Genomic DNA, 13,474 nt, shown 5'->3' with positions numbered 1-13,474 from the left:
GGAAGGAAGAGGCCGTTTGTGCTGAGAGTCAGATGGGAAAGGGGGGAGGGAGTTCTGTCATCTGGGGGCACATCCAGAGGGGTTTTGTCCTCTAAGGTCCCTGTTCTGGAGTTCACCTGGGGGAAACCAGTCCAGGGGGTGACACATCCTGGCATTTGGGGGTCCTGTCCCAGGGGGTGGCAGTTCCAGAAATGTCCCTGCACATTCCTGGCCGGGTGCCTGTCCCAGGGGTGGCACATCCTGGGGACCCCTGTCAATGCAAGGGTGGGGCCCAGCCATGGCCCAGCCCCACTGCACAGGGATTGTGCACACTGCACTGTGCATTGCCCAGCCCTGCTCTGCCCAGCCCCAGGGGGCAGCCAGCACCTGAGGGTCCACCCTGCCCCCTTGGCTTTGATTCTGGCAGCTTTAGAGCTGCTGCAGAGGTGAGAATTCTGTGTGGGTTGAAAAAGGCCTGCCTGTGGTTTGCTCAGCCCTGCAAGAAGGACAAACCACAAAGGGAGCCCAAGCAGTGGCTCTGTGAGGGCCTTTGGTGGTTTTCAGAGCAGGGCTGGCCGGAAACACCCCATGCAAAGGCAACTGTGTGGGAACCAGTCCAGAAATGCAGCAATTGATCATTTTGTCCCTCTCCCCAAGGAACTGAAAAAGCCCCAGAACTACTGCAAATACCACAGCAATCTGCTCAACAACCTGACCTGGACCCTCCTTCTTGAAAAAACCTGCAGCCCTTTGGAACCTCCTGGAAATAATGTTTGGGTCCTGGATGTGCACACCAGAAAAGAGAGAGAAAAGTGTGGCAATATTGAGCAGGAGCTGCACACGAGGGGCTGGGGAACAGGGGTGTCATAGCAGGAGCAGGGAGTGCCCAGGCAGGGGAATTCAGGGCAGGCTGGAGTGGATTTACCAGGGAATCAGACCCTGAGACACACATGGGCATTTCCACAGATTCCTGTGCACTGTCCCAAGAATGGACAGAGCTTCTCCCATTTTGGGAGCTGAATCCATGAGAAGTCAATCAAGTTTCAGGGTGGGAATGAGCAAAATGGGGAGAGTTCCTATATATGGCCCAACAAAAGGCTTCCTTAGGGGCTGTGTTGCTGCCCAGCAGGCAGGGAGCAATTCCATGGAGCTTTTGGACACTCAGGGAGATTCCACACTCTCTGTTATCCACAAACAAACATTGCTGTTGCATGCACCAAGGGGCTGCTTAACGGAACCAAAAAGTTCTCATTTCTTTGTGATTTGTTTGTGGTTTTATTGTGTTTCTATTTCCACATATTTGTGTTTTTATTGTGTTTTGATTTCCTCTTTTTGGGAAAGCAATTATTAAAAAGATTCTATAAACCAGAGCATTTTATACCTTGTCAGTTTGATTTTTGATGAGTTTGTCTTTTTATTGGGAAAATAATGGTGTGGGAAAAGATTTTTGCCTTTTTCATATGGATGTATAATTTTGTCACAGTGAATTGGGCATCAAGTGCTGCCTGAGACTGCTAAGCCAGGAAATTTGGGTGACAGGAAAATGCACAGGGATTTGTGGGGCGGAGACCCAGAGCCTCCCAGGACAGCCCTGGGGTGCCCAGGGGTGGGGACTGTGCCCCAAAATCTGAGTCACCCCAAAATCTGAGGCACCCCAGGAAGGAGCTGTGACCCCTGTGCCCACCCAGCCACTGCCCATCCCTGGCACCCCCATTCCCATGGGAACCCAACCATGGGATCCCCATTGCCTTGGTCTCTCCTCCCCGGGGACCCCCATCCCAGGACTCCCATTGCGCAGCACCACCATTACCTTCATGCTATCCCATGGGCTGCTTCTTCCCCCAGAACCCCTATTCCCGAGGGTCCCCTTTTCCTCCCAACACCCCCAACCCTGTCACCCACATGCCATTACCCCAAATCCCTGGGGACCATGTTCCCACAGTACCCCCATGCCTGAATCCCCCCAGGCATGGAGACCCCAATTTCTCTGGACCCCCATTCTCCTGGAAACCCATCCTTGGTTCCCCACATCCCCTGAACCCCCCACTCCTGGCAACAGCATCACCCACCTTGTCCCAAGACCATCCCATAATATCCTCACCCTGCCCCCATCCTGTCCCCACCCTGCCCCCACCAAGGGCCACTTACAAGTGGGGACAGACGTGACCTCGCTTCCTTCCCCTTCATCCAAAGCGCTGCCAGCCAGGGGAGCGGTGGCCACAGCAGCGAGTGACAGCCAGTGCACATGGCTGGGGACACCGGGATGGCCGGGAAGGTGGCGCTGCTCCTGTGGGGTGAGCACCCCAAGAACGGGCCTGACACCTTGGGGATGGGGAGGGGGCACAGGGGGACTGTGGGGTCCCCTGAGGTCCCCAATGCCAGCAAGGCATGGAGCCCTGTGTGACCAGAGTTGTGGTCATGGGGATAGAAAGAGGGGAACTGGGATGTGGGGACAGGGCCAGGGGGATGGAGTTGTGGGGACAAGGATGTGGCAGAAGGAAACTTGGGGTTGGGGCACATGTGGGGACAGGTACAGGGGAACAGGGATGCAGGGACAGGAACAAGGGGACAAGCACCATGTTGATGGGCCATGGGGACAGGTGCCAATGGAATGGGATCATGGGCACAGGGCCATGGAGATGTGGCTGTGAGGCTGGCATGGGTGACCTGTGCCAGCACAGGGTCCCTATGGCTGAACGAGGGTTGGCTGTTGTGTCCCTGTACTCAAGACATCTGTGCCACACCAGTGCTCCAAGTGAGACCTTTTGGGGACAGCCCCCACACCCCATGCCCCTGTAGCTCTGTCCCCACAGTGCCACCCTCACCCAGCCCTGTCCCTTCTCCCTTCCAGCCCAGACCCTCGGCCTCGCTGGTGAGTCCTCGGGGGATGCCATGTCCCCACCCCGCTGTCCCAGCCCCACACTGGCCCTGGCAGGCTGGTGTTCCCTGTCACCCACAGGTGCCCAGACCACCCAGCTCCTGGTGGAGCCCCCCTGGAGGCCGGCAGTGCTGTGGGACCAGGTGACACTCCCCTGCCAGGGCTCAGGGACCACCAGTGGCACCACCTGGTACAGAAATGGGCAGCGCTGGGAGTTGGAGGTACATGCCAACGTCAACGTCATGAAAGGCACCTACATGTGTGACAGATCCGGCATTGGCCTCAGCCCTCCTGTGACTGTCTCATATGGTGAGGGGGGTTTGGGTGTCCCCAGCCTGGAACCCACGGGAACCCTGAGGTTTCTGGGTGGGCTCTGTTCCACGGGTCGTCTCCTGTGTAACCAGAGCCCATCCCCTGATCTGGGGACATGCCATAGCATCCCAGAGGGAGAGGACACTGTGGAACTGATGACCTCTGGTGCACTGGATGTGACTCAGTGAGGGTCGCAATGTCAGTGGGACCCTCAAGGTCACTGTGATGTGATGAATCCCTTCTGTCCCCCAGATGATCTGGTGCTGCAGATGCCAGTGTGGGCATTGCTGGAGGGGGACACTGCGCTGCCAGGCCTGGTGGAACAGCACGGTCACCTCAGTGACTTCTACCAGGAGGAGACAGAACTGGAGGTGTTTCCCAATAGCACTGAGCTATTCCTGTCCCCTCTGCAGCTGCACCACAGGGGCTGCTACAGCTGCAGGGGCTGGGTGGGATCCTGGGGTGGGAAGGAGTCACCACCACTGACAGTGAGAGTGCAGAGTGAGCACCCCACCGCTGCCTCCTCGACTCCCCCACAGCCCCTCCCCAAGCACTCGGGGCCAAAATTCCCTCTTCCCTCCCCTTCCCTGAGCTCTTCTCAGTGCCGGTGCTGGAGGGTCCTCCCAAGCCCACCGTCGGGTCCCCCCTGACTCTCAGCTGCCTCAGCACCCCCAGCCCCCTGCGGCCCCGAGCCCCCCTCCAGCACGTGTTCTACCGGGATGGGCGGGTGCTGGGGGGCCACAGGGGTCCTCGCAGCTGTTGGTGCCCGCTATGGGGATCTCCCACTCGGGGAATTACAGCTGCCAGGTGCGCTCCCGGGGGGGAAGTCCATGCAGAACAGCAGCGCCCTGCTCCGCATCATAGTGCACAGTGAGTGTGGGGATGGGCACGGGGAGCCCCTACAGCCTCCTTGGGTTCCCTTTCTGGGCATCTCCAAGTCCCCAACACAAATTTCCTTGGTCCTTCTATTACTCCCCTTGTGCCCTCACCCCTCTGAGTTGTGACACCATCCCCACCACATGCATCCCTGCCCGTCCCTATCCCCCCACACTGGGTGCCAGCCCCTCCCTGTACCCTCAGCCCTGTCTGTGTACTACCCGCAGTGCCTGTGGACAATGCCACTGACATCCCCAGTGTCCTGAAGGTGACACCACAGGACACAGGGAAACACAGGGACTCAGGTGGGGTCCCACAGGATCACCAGGGAGTGCAGGAGCCCTGGGGTGATGGGTGACACTGATGTGTCCCCCTCTGGTTCTTGCAGTGGCTGCAGGGGTCGGTGGGGCTCTTTTGTTCCTGCTCCTGCTTGTGGATGTCACTGTGGCCTGGCACTGGTGGCACTGTGTGCGTGGGTGACAATGGGGGGGACGGGGGTCCCAGGGAGCTGTAGAGGCCCCCAGAGCTGGGGAGCGATAGGGCAGCACCCACAGCTCCAGAAGGTGTGACTTTGGCAGAGGGTCCTGTAGGGTTTGGGGAGTGCTGGAGGGTCCTGAAGAGATGTTGGGGGTTCTTTCAGAGGCCCTCTGAGTGTGTTTGGGGAGGAGTCTCAGTACCTACCTGGCTTTGGGTTCTTGATGACGACTTGGTCAGAGGCACTGGGGATGTTCATGAATTCTGAGGGGCTTCAGAAATGCTTGGGAGTCCTAAGAAGAATGGAGGGTCTCATGGAGGTTCAGGATTCCTGAGAGGTGTCAGGGCCCAGGGACCCCACAGTCATCCCTCCCCTCTTTCCTCTGCAGCTGCCAGGAAGCAGCAGGAATGGTAAGTGAGGGGTTCAAACCAAACTCTCCCCTTTTACCCCAATCTCCAAGATCTCCTGTTCCCTCCCCAACATCCCCTATATTCCCTCAGGGCCCCTCCAGATCCCCTGGCCCCCCCAGAGGAGGGGGAGGTTCTGTACACCCTCATTGTGGTTACCAAGAGGGCAGGGGGTGAGTACAGGGGGGACACACACAGAAGGACACGTCACCCATGAGTGTCACCCCACCCAGATCCCACAGCCTGTGTCTCTCGCAGCGTCCCCTGTGCCACCACCCTCCAGGATCCCCAGGTGACCTACACGGAGCTGTGGGGACCCCAGAGGCAACCATGGGAGTCCAGTGACATCTACGGGAATGTGCTATGACACTGGGGGGAACTGGGGGGCACTGGGGGTCCCCACCCATGGGCACCCACTTGTGTATGTGCTGCCACTAAAAACTGCCCCTCTCCCTCCCTGTAATGGCATGAAAATCCCAAAGGGCTGAGGGAAGAACAGTTTCCTGAAACAGCAATGAGAGAGAATAAAACCAACAGCAACAAGGTTCAGTGTCCAATGGGTCAAAAAGGGAACAATTTCTGGGGAAAGCCCCCAAAAAGGAACAAACTCCATACACTGTCCCCATGTTTCCTCCACCAGAGGAACCTGGCAGGGCCCTCGACCTTCCTTTCACTGATGGCGAAAGCAGCCTTCAGGAGTCTCTGGATTCCCTTGTCCCCTGTCCCAAACCCCTCCTCTGCCGTGTTCCCCACACCAGGATGTCACTAAGGCCCTGTGGGGGTTCTGGAGCCTCCCCCTTTTGCAGGGCAGTGGGGTTTAGGCCATGGCACAGGGTGGGGTGTCAGAGACAGGAATTTTTGATGTCTGGAGACGTTTCGGAACACCAGTATGTGGTGGGGGTGGGTCAGGCTCTGTTTTTGGTGAGACAGGGCCCTGTCTGTCCATCAGTCTGTCAGCCATGGCACACTGGGGATAGTGTGACACTCTGCCAAAGCCAGCTCCTGAGTGGCCAGGTGATCAGAAATGCCACCTGGAGAGAGGGCCCTTGGTGGCCCAACTGGCTTAAAAGGCAGAGTATGAGGTGGCCAAATCCCTGACCGTGTCTGGTCTTGGGGTGTCTGTCCCCTCCATGCTGGAACGGAGGTGTTGGCAACTCATTTACGTGAGAAATATCTTCCAGGGAAAGTGGGAGCATTTCTGGAGTGAAGGTCCAAGTCTAAAACTTTTTTTTAATATAAAAGATAATGTGGCTTCCAGGCCAAAGTGTAGGAAAAGGAATAGTAGCTCCTTACTAGGAAATTTATAGAACAGAACAGAACAAACAACACAAACCCAGAACTTTCCCTCCCGCTCAGCGCTGTTGGTTTTTGCGGCAGTTATAACCGCAGCCAGCAGGGGGCGCTGCAGGGAGCACTCCCGGCCAGCAGGGGGCGCCCCGGTCCAGCTCCATCCCCTCAGGGGCCATGGCGGCCTCGGACGGGAGGGAGGAGGGGAAATCTCTCCTTTTGCAAACTCACGGGCACCAATCGGTCCTGGCACCACCACCGGCAGCGGGCAGAAGCCGCCAAGGCAGCAGGTTGGATCCCAGTGCCCACTGGCAGCGTAGCAGTGTCCTGGGGCCAGGCACACGCCCTGTGCAACACCTGCACCCGCTCTCCATGATCCCAAATGGAAGGAAGGCAGCGCCTGACCCCAGGTCGGGTCCACAGCAGCACATCTGGTGGCTTTATGCCACAATTCCTGCAAACCCTCAGCCTTTCAGTCAAGTGAGGAGGGCAGTGCTGGAGCAGCTTTGGGGACACCTGGAATCCAGACAACATCACTCCCCACAGCCCCACCGTGGCCATGGGCAGAGCCACTGACTGATATTTCCACACATTTCTCTCTTATGTGGTGGCCACAGTCCAATCCCAAGTGTTCTTTCCATGAGGTACCAGAAGGCTGCAGGTTTTGTTCGAGAAGGAGGGTCTCTGTCAGGCTGTTGAGTTGAGTGTTGTTGTCTTTGGAGTAGATCTGGGGCTCTCTCAGTCTCTTACCAAGAGGAGAAAATGTTCAATTGGTGGACTGGTTCCCTCATAGCAGCCCCTGCAGGGGGGATTTCCAGCCCAACCTTCTCTGAAAACCATCATAGTCCCTCGCAGAGCCACTGCTTGGGCTCCCTTTGGGTTTTGTGCTTCTTGCAGGGCTGAGCAAACCACAGGCAGGGCCTTTTTCCCCCACACAATTCTCACCTCTGCAGCAGCTCTAAGGCTGCCAGAATCAAAGCCAAGGGGGCAGGGGGGACCCTCAGGTGCTGGCTGCCACCTGGGGCTGGCCAGAGCAGGGCTGGGCAACGGCCATCCCTGTGCAGAGGGGCTGGTCCATGGCTGGGCCCCACCCTTGGATGGCCACTGGCTTCAAGGAGCAGGAGTTTGGGAGCTCCTTCCTGCCCAGAGCTCCATTCCTGAGCTGCTCTTGCTGGTTCAGATCATACAGGGGATGAGCGACAATAAAGAAGTCTCGACCTTCCCAGAGTTGCCATGCACCAGGACAGGAGCCCCTTGTCCAGCATGTTTACGCCCTGGGACAGGAATCCCACAGGACAGAACACCCCCCACCCCCACCCCCCCGTGTGACACTAAGCACAAATGGCCTCTTCCTTCTTCTGCAGGAGAGAGGAAGTGAAAGTGTTGGGGGGCACAGCCAGACACCCCCATCCCCCACAGCCTCCCCAGCCCTCCCTGCAGAGCCCTCACCCTTCCTTGCTCCACCCTGGGGTTCCCCCAACCCGTTCCCTGCTCAGTTGATTCCCAGAAACATCAAGGAGCAAACTGGGGGTTGTGAAATTGAGGGACCAAAGGAAGGAAATAGAAATGAAGAGTGAAAAAAGCCCCTGGGAGCTGGGGGCACACAGAGTCAGAGCACCTCAGAATCTCCCTGGGGTGAGCCCCAGGCCATCGGCACACTTTGGGGGCTGTGCTGGGCTGTAGGTCACCCCAAAATCTGAGGCACTCAGGGAAGGAGCTCCAACCCACGGACCACCAAGCCACTTCCCATCTCTGGCATCCCCATTCCACTGGGAACCCAACCATGGTACCCCCATTCCTTCAGTCCCCCTGTCCAAGGGACTCCATCCCTGTACTCACATTCCCCAGGATCTCCATGGCCCAGGACTCCCATTCCCAAGGAACACTCTCCCATTCATTCCATCCCCTGAAATCCCCCTTCCCCCAGAACCTTGATTCTCCCAGGACTCCTCATGCCCACAGGATCCCCCATTTCCCTGGTACCCTCATCCCTAGGAGAACCATCCCCTGACCCCAAATCCCTGGAGCCCTCATTGTTCTGGGACTCCTATCCCTGAGTTCCCCCAGCCCTGGGGACCCCCATTCCCATGGCACCTCCATCCCTGGTGACTCCCCCTCCTCAGGACCCCCATTCCCAGGGACCCCATCCCTGGGGCTTCCCATTCTCCTGGAACCCACCCCTAGCTCTGCAAACACCCTGTGCCCCTCACTCCTGCAAAGCCCATGTCCCACCTTGTCCCATCCAGCCCTGTCCCCACAATGTCTCTACACTTCCACAGCCTGTCCCCAGCTTGTGGCCACCCTGCCCCCACCAGGTGCCACCTACGCATGAGGATGAGACCTGAATTCGCTTCCTTCCCTTTCATCTTAAGAACCACCAGCCAGGGGAGCGGTGGCCACAGCAGCGAGTGACAGCCAGTGCACATGGCTGGGGACACCGGGATGGCCAGGAAGGTGGCGCTGCTCCTGTGGGGTGAGTGCCCCGGGCACGGGCCTGACACCCCGGGGAGGGACCCCAGTGAAGCAGAGACCATTGAGGAGGGGGCATATTGGGGTTGCAGGGTCCCTGGAGTTCCCCAGTGCCAGCAAGGCAGGGAGCCCAGGGTGACCAGAGTTGTGGGGTGGCCGTGGGGAGAGGAACAGGGGAACTGGGATGTGAGGACAGGGCCAGGGGCATGGACATGTGGAGACAAGGATGCTGCAAAAGGAACCTTGGGGCTGGGGCAGCTGTGAGGACAGGGACAGGGAATCAGGGATGCACAGAGACAGGGACAAGGGCCACATACCTTGTGGAAGGGCCATGGCGACAGGTGCCATCAAAATGGGATCATGGGCACAGGGCCATGGTGTCACAGACATCTTTTATAAAAAATCATTTCCTTAGGATTTTTCCTCCTGAGAAGCTAAGAGGCCTCAGGAACAAAATGTAAACAATTATCTGCTGCTGTGGAATGCAACAGGTGGATCTTTGATTGGCCCATGTTGGATGTTTGTAATTAATGGCCAATTACAGCCCAGCTGGCTTGGACCGAGAGCCCCAAGCCAGAAACCTTTGTTATCATTCTTTCTATTACATTCTTAGCTAGCCTTCTGTTGAAATCCTTTCTTCTATTCTTTTAGTATAGTTTAATGTAATATATATAATAAAATAAGAAATCAAGCCTTCTGAAACATGCAGTCAGATTTACATCTCTTCCCTCATCCTAAGACCCCTGTGAACACCATCACAGATGGTGAGTGACGAAGGAAGTTCATCACTTGGTGAGACACCAGAGGAGCACTGCTACACTGGTTAAACCCCGACTGTGTGTGGCATTGATGGTCACCTCACAAGTGACCACGGAAGTGGATTCTAGCCAGGAGATGAAGAACTGAAGATCCTGAATTTGGACAGAGTTCACAGCCAAGGCTGACCACAAGGAGAACCTTTTGAAAAGCCTCCAGAGAAGATGTCTGGAAAGCTTAGCAGCACCAAGCAGCCTGTCAGAGCCTGGTGGACATTGTCACAAGGTACTGTTAACTTTTCCCTTCCTGACAATGCTGCCCTTTGCAGAATGTGGCTGCACATGTGGGTGAGGGTGCCCATGGAGGCAGAGGTTCCCCTCTCCCCTTCAGAGGAGAAATTTATTGCCCTCTGGCAAAAATGGGGTCATGAGGACAGAATTCCCATGGTGAAGAGATATTGGAATATGAATCCCAATATTACCACGTAGATTGTGCCTGGGCTAGTCTGACCCTTGCTGCTGGGCCAAAGGCAGCAACTGTGGTGTTTCACCCCAGAGACACCTTTAGCTTGTTGGAGGTTGCAGCCGGCACTGAAACAAGTCCAGGCTTGTAGAAACTCAGTTTTACCTCAGGAGGGAAGGCTTCAGGCTACGGTGAGGAGAAAGGAGACGGATTCTGCTGGAGGGTTAATATCCAGGGCTTTATTCCATGGTCACAGAGGTCTGAATCTTGGTTACAGCTCCAACAGAATCCTGAGCACATGGTCTGATTCACCTTTTAAGCTCCGGGACAGGGGGAGGGGAGGGACAGGTGAGCCACCAACCAGGTGGGAGGGGCAGGGTCTCAAGGGACGAGGGACACCTAAACAGGCCAATGACACCCAGGCCTGAAGGGCATCCTTTGGAAGTGACGAACCACACGACGCCTTGCTGGAATGTTAAAGCTGATTGACAGCCCAGCAGGGGGCGAGGGGGGAAGGGGAAGAGAGGTACTGGCACACCTGGGGAAGGGACCCCGAAGTTTAAGACAGGATATTACAACACACTGCAACAAAGAGACGTTTCTATGAGTTTTTCCAATGGGCAAAGTTCCATGGGTTCTTCACGAATGTGCTCTATGCCCTTGATTTGTACGTATGGGAATGCATGGAATTCATTATTATGGCTCGGTGCCAGCATTTTGGATACCCCTGGATCTATCCATCAGACAAAACACTCTTCCCAGTTTTGAAATGGAAAGCAGCTTTGTTTCAGTGGATTGCCAATTGCAGGGGGCAGGCTCCACTCCCAGGAGAAGACCCTCTGCAGGACCTGCTGCTTTCCAGCCCCCCCGAATCACAGTGGGGAGGGCGAGGCTTTGCCTGCAGCTGAAGGAGAGTATTTTTCTGTGTCTTTGGAGCATGCTCTAATGGAGCTGCTTTTTCCCCCATCTCGTTGCTCTCAGGGGAGATCTGAGAGGGCTGCGCCGCCCCAGCCAGCGCTGCGGGTGGCCCTGGTCCCTGTAGGGCTACACCAACCCGCTCCCCGGTTTGCCCCGCCTGCGGCTCCGATTGTTTCAGTGACTGCATCTGCGTGGCCGATCCCAGCTGCCCCAAGGGCCGACCTTGCAGCCCCGCCGCCCACCCTGGCTGTCCCACCGCCTCCTGTGTCGGTTCTGCCAGTTTGGCTTTCTGCGCCTGTGCTGCAGATTTCGGAACCCGGTGTAGACGTGGCTGCTGCCTCTGGCCCAGTAGGGGATGCGCTCCGTCCCGCCTTGCCGCCCCCACCATCCAGTATGGCTTCCCCCCCGAGTTTTTCGGGCTGTCCTGGGGCTGCCCCTGCGGGGGGAGCTGGGACAGGGGAAGGGGGCGTCGGTCTCTCCTTCCGTGGAGGAGGCGTGGCCCGACCGCTGATTGTAGGGGCAGCTCAGCTGCCTGCTTTCAAACAGCATTTTTCATGGGCCAGTTCCCCCTTGGGGGTTCCAAAGATCCCTGCTATCCCTTGCGCGCCCCAGCAGCGAGGGGGAGGTGTCTACCGAGAGTTTTGCCTCTGGTCCCCAGCCTAGAGGGGTTTGGTGTGGTGCTGAGGGGCTGGAAGCGGGAATATCTTTTGCATTTGCAATGCAGAGGCGAGGGAAAGAGCAGAGAGCGACCATTTCTCACTTGCTGTGGGGACAAAACATCCCCAGGTCCGAGAAGATACTCAGGGAAGCTTCTGTTTCCCAACTGCCGGTGTTCACTGGTGGTGCAAATGGAAGGAAGCGTTTGGTCACTCGTTCTGCCATTGCATTGGCAGTGTGGTGTTGGGTGGTAAGAACACAGAGCCCGCCTCGCAGGCCAGGCCTGGGCTATTTCACTCGGTTCCCTGGGCCACGGCCACTGCCCAGCCGGCTGTTAGGTTTGGGGGCTTTGCTTCCCCCATCAGGACCTGGGCCACCATTCTGTGGGCCAAGTCTGGGGTTCCTGATCCTTCCAAGAGAGCCAGGGCTACCTCTCAGGCTCCTCTGCTGCTGCTGCTCTTTCAGAAAAAAAATAATTAAATAAAAGAGTTGAAAGAGCTAGTAGCAGCTTAAAAGCATTGAAGAACCAAAAATTAGCCTCAGCCCTAGTGGATCAATAAAGGCTGTGGCCAAGTCATTCCAGAAATTTTCTCAAAATTGTTTGATGTCAATGGATTTTTGATAACTATTGATGGATTTTCTTTAGCAGTTCTTTGTTTCGGGATTCTGCAAGCCTGTTTCAGGACCTAAAAGGGACTTTCAGAGATGTCAAAGAGGAACATCTTCAGTCCATGGACTTTTCCTGAAACTCAGATGTTCGGACTTGAACTTTCTTTGCATTGTTTTTGCATTTTCTTATATTGTAAGATTGTTTTAGTGATATAATAGAATTTTTTGTTCTACAGGTGAAGAATTTCCCTGATCATTCCACATCAGCACTGGACTGAGGTTTTGATTGGCAATAGATAATCTGTCAAGCTTTTGTTCTTTCCTCTGCATGGGTACAGCAGATGAAATTACAAATACTTTTCTTTGTAATTTAACTAAAATAAGAAAAAGGTGAAATGTCGCAGAAAACTTTTATGTAAAATCCTTTCCTTAGGATTTTTTCTCCGTAGAAGCTGGAGGCCTCAGGAAAAAATGTAAACAATGGTTACCTGCTGTTGTGGAATGCAACAGGTGGATCTGTGATTGGTCTCATGTGGTTGTTTGTAATTAATGGCCAATCACAGCCCAGCTGGCTTGGACAGAGAGCCTGAGCCATAAACCTTTGTTATCATTCTTTCCTGTTCTATTCTTAGCTAGTTTTCTGAGGAAAACTTTTCTTCTATTCTTTTCCTACAGTTTTAATGTAATGTATATCATAAAGTAATAAATCAAGCCTTCTGAAACATCGAGTCAGATCCTCATCTCTTCACCAATCCAATGACCTGTGTGAACACCTCACAAGGGGGCTCCTCATGGCACCACTCTCTCCTGTTCTGTCCTGTTGCGTGTTCCGAGCACCCGGGCAAGCTTCTATTTCCCACGTATCACAAAGGTCCCTTGGACACCGGGTTCCATTCCATGCAACGGTGACTGTGCTGCAGCTTGCCACCCAGGGCCGTTGCACAACTGCCACCTGCCCTGGGGCCGCCCCCAGCCCAGCCAAAGTGGCCCAGGCTGGAAGGAATCCCTGGGCCCAGGTGTCTAAGGCAGCCCCACAGGATCTCTTGGAACTGCTCGAAACATCAGCAAATGCTGCCCTGCTCTGTGGGCTCAGGGCATTTAAGAATCCTCACTTCAGGAAAGCTTTACTTCCCATTGCTCAACTCAAGTAGTTCCAAAATTTGCAAACTTCTCCAATTAATAGCCATGGCCAAAGAATGGGAATGGTTTGGAAGTTTGTTCCCATCTCAAAGCAGCAACTCATTTGCCTTAACATCATCCCCTGGAAGTCACTTCACAAAACATAACACTACATAGAGCCAAAAAGAAGGCCATTCTTTGATTTGCAAGTGGTTTTTGAAGAAGGGATTATAATCTCCTAATTCTCTTAAGGACTAAACACTCTCAAGG

Source organism: Melospiza melodia, chromosome 21 (assembly GCF_035770615.1).
Source record: "Melospiza melodia melodia isolate bMelMel2 chromosome 21, bMelMel2.pri, whole genome shotgun sequence".
NCBI classification, from domain to species: domain Eukaryota; kingdom Metazoa; phylum Chordata; class Aves; order Passeriformes; family Passerellidae; genus Melospiza; species Melospiza melodia.
This window is presented reverse-complemented; position numbering follows the sequence as displayed.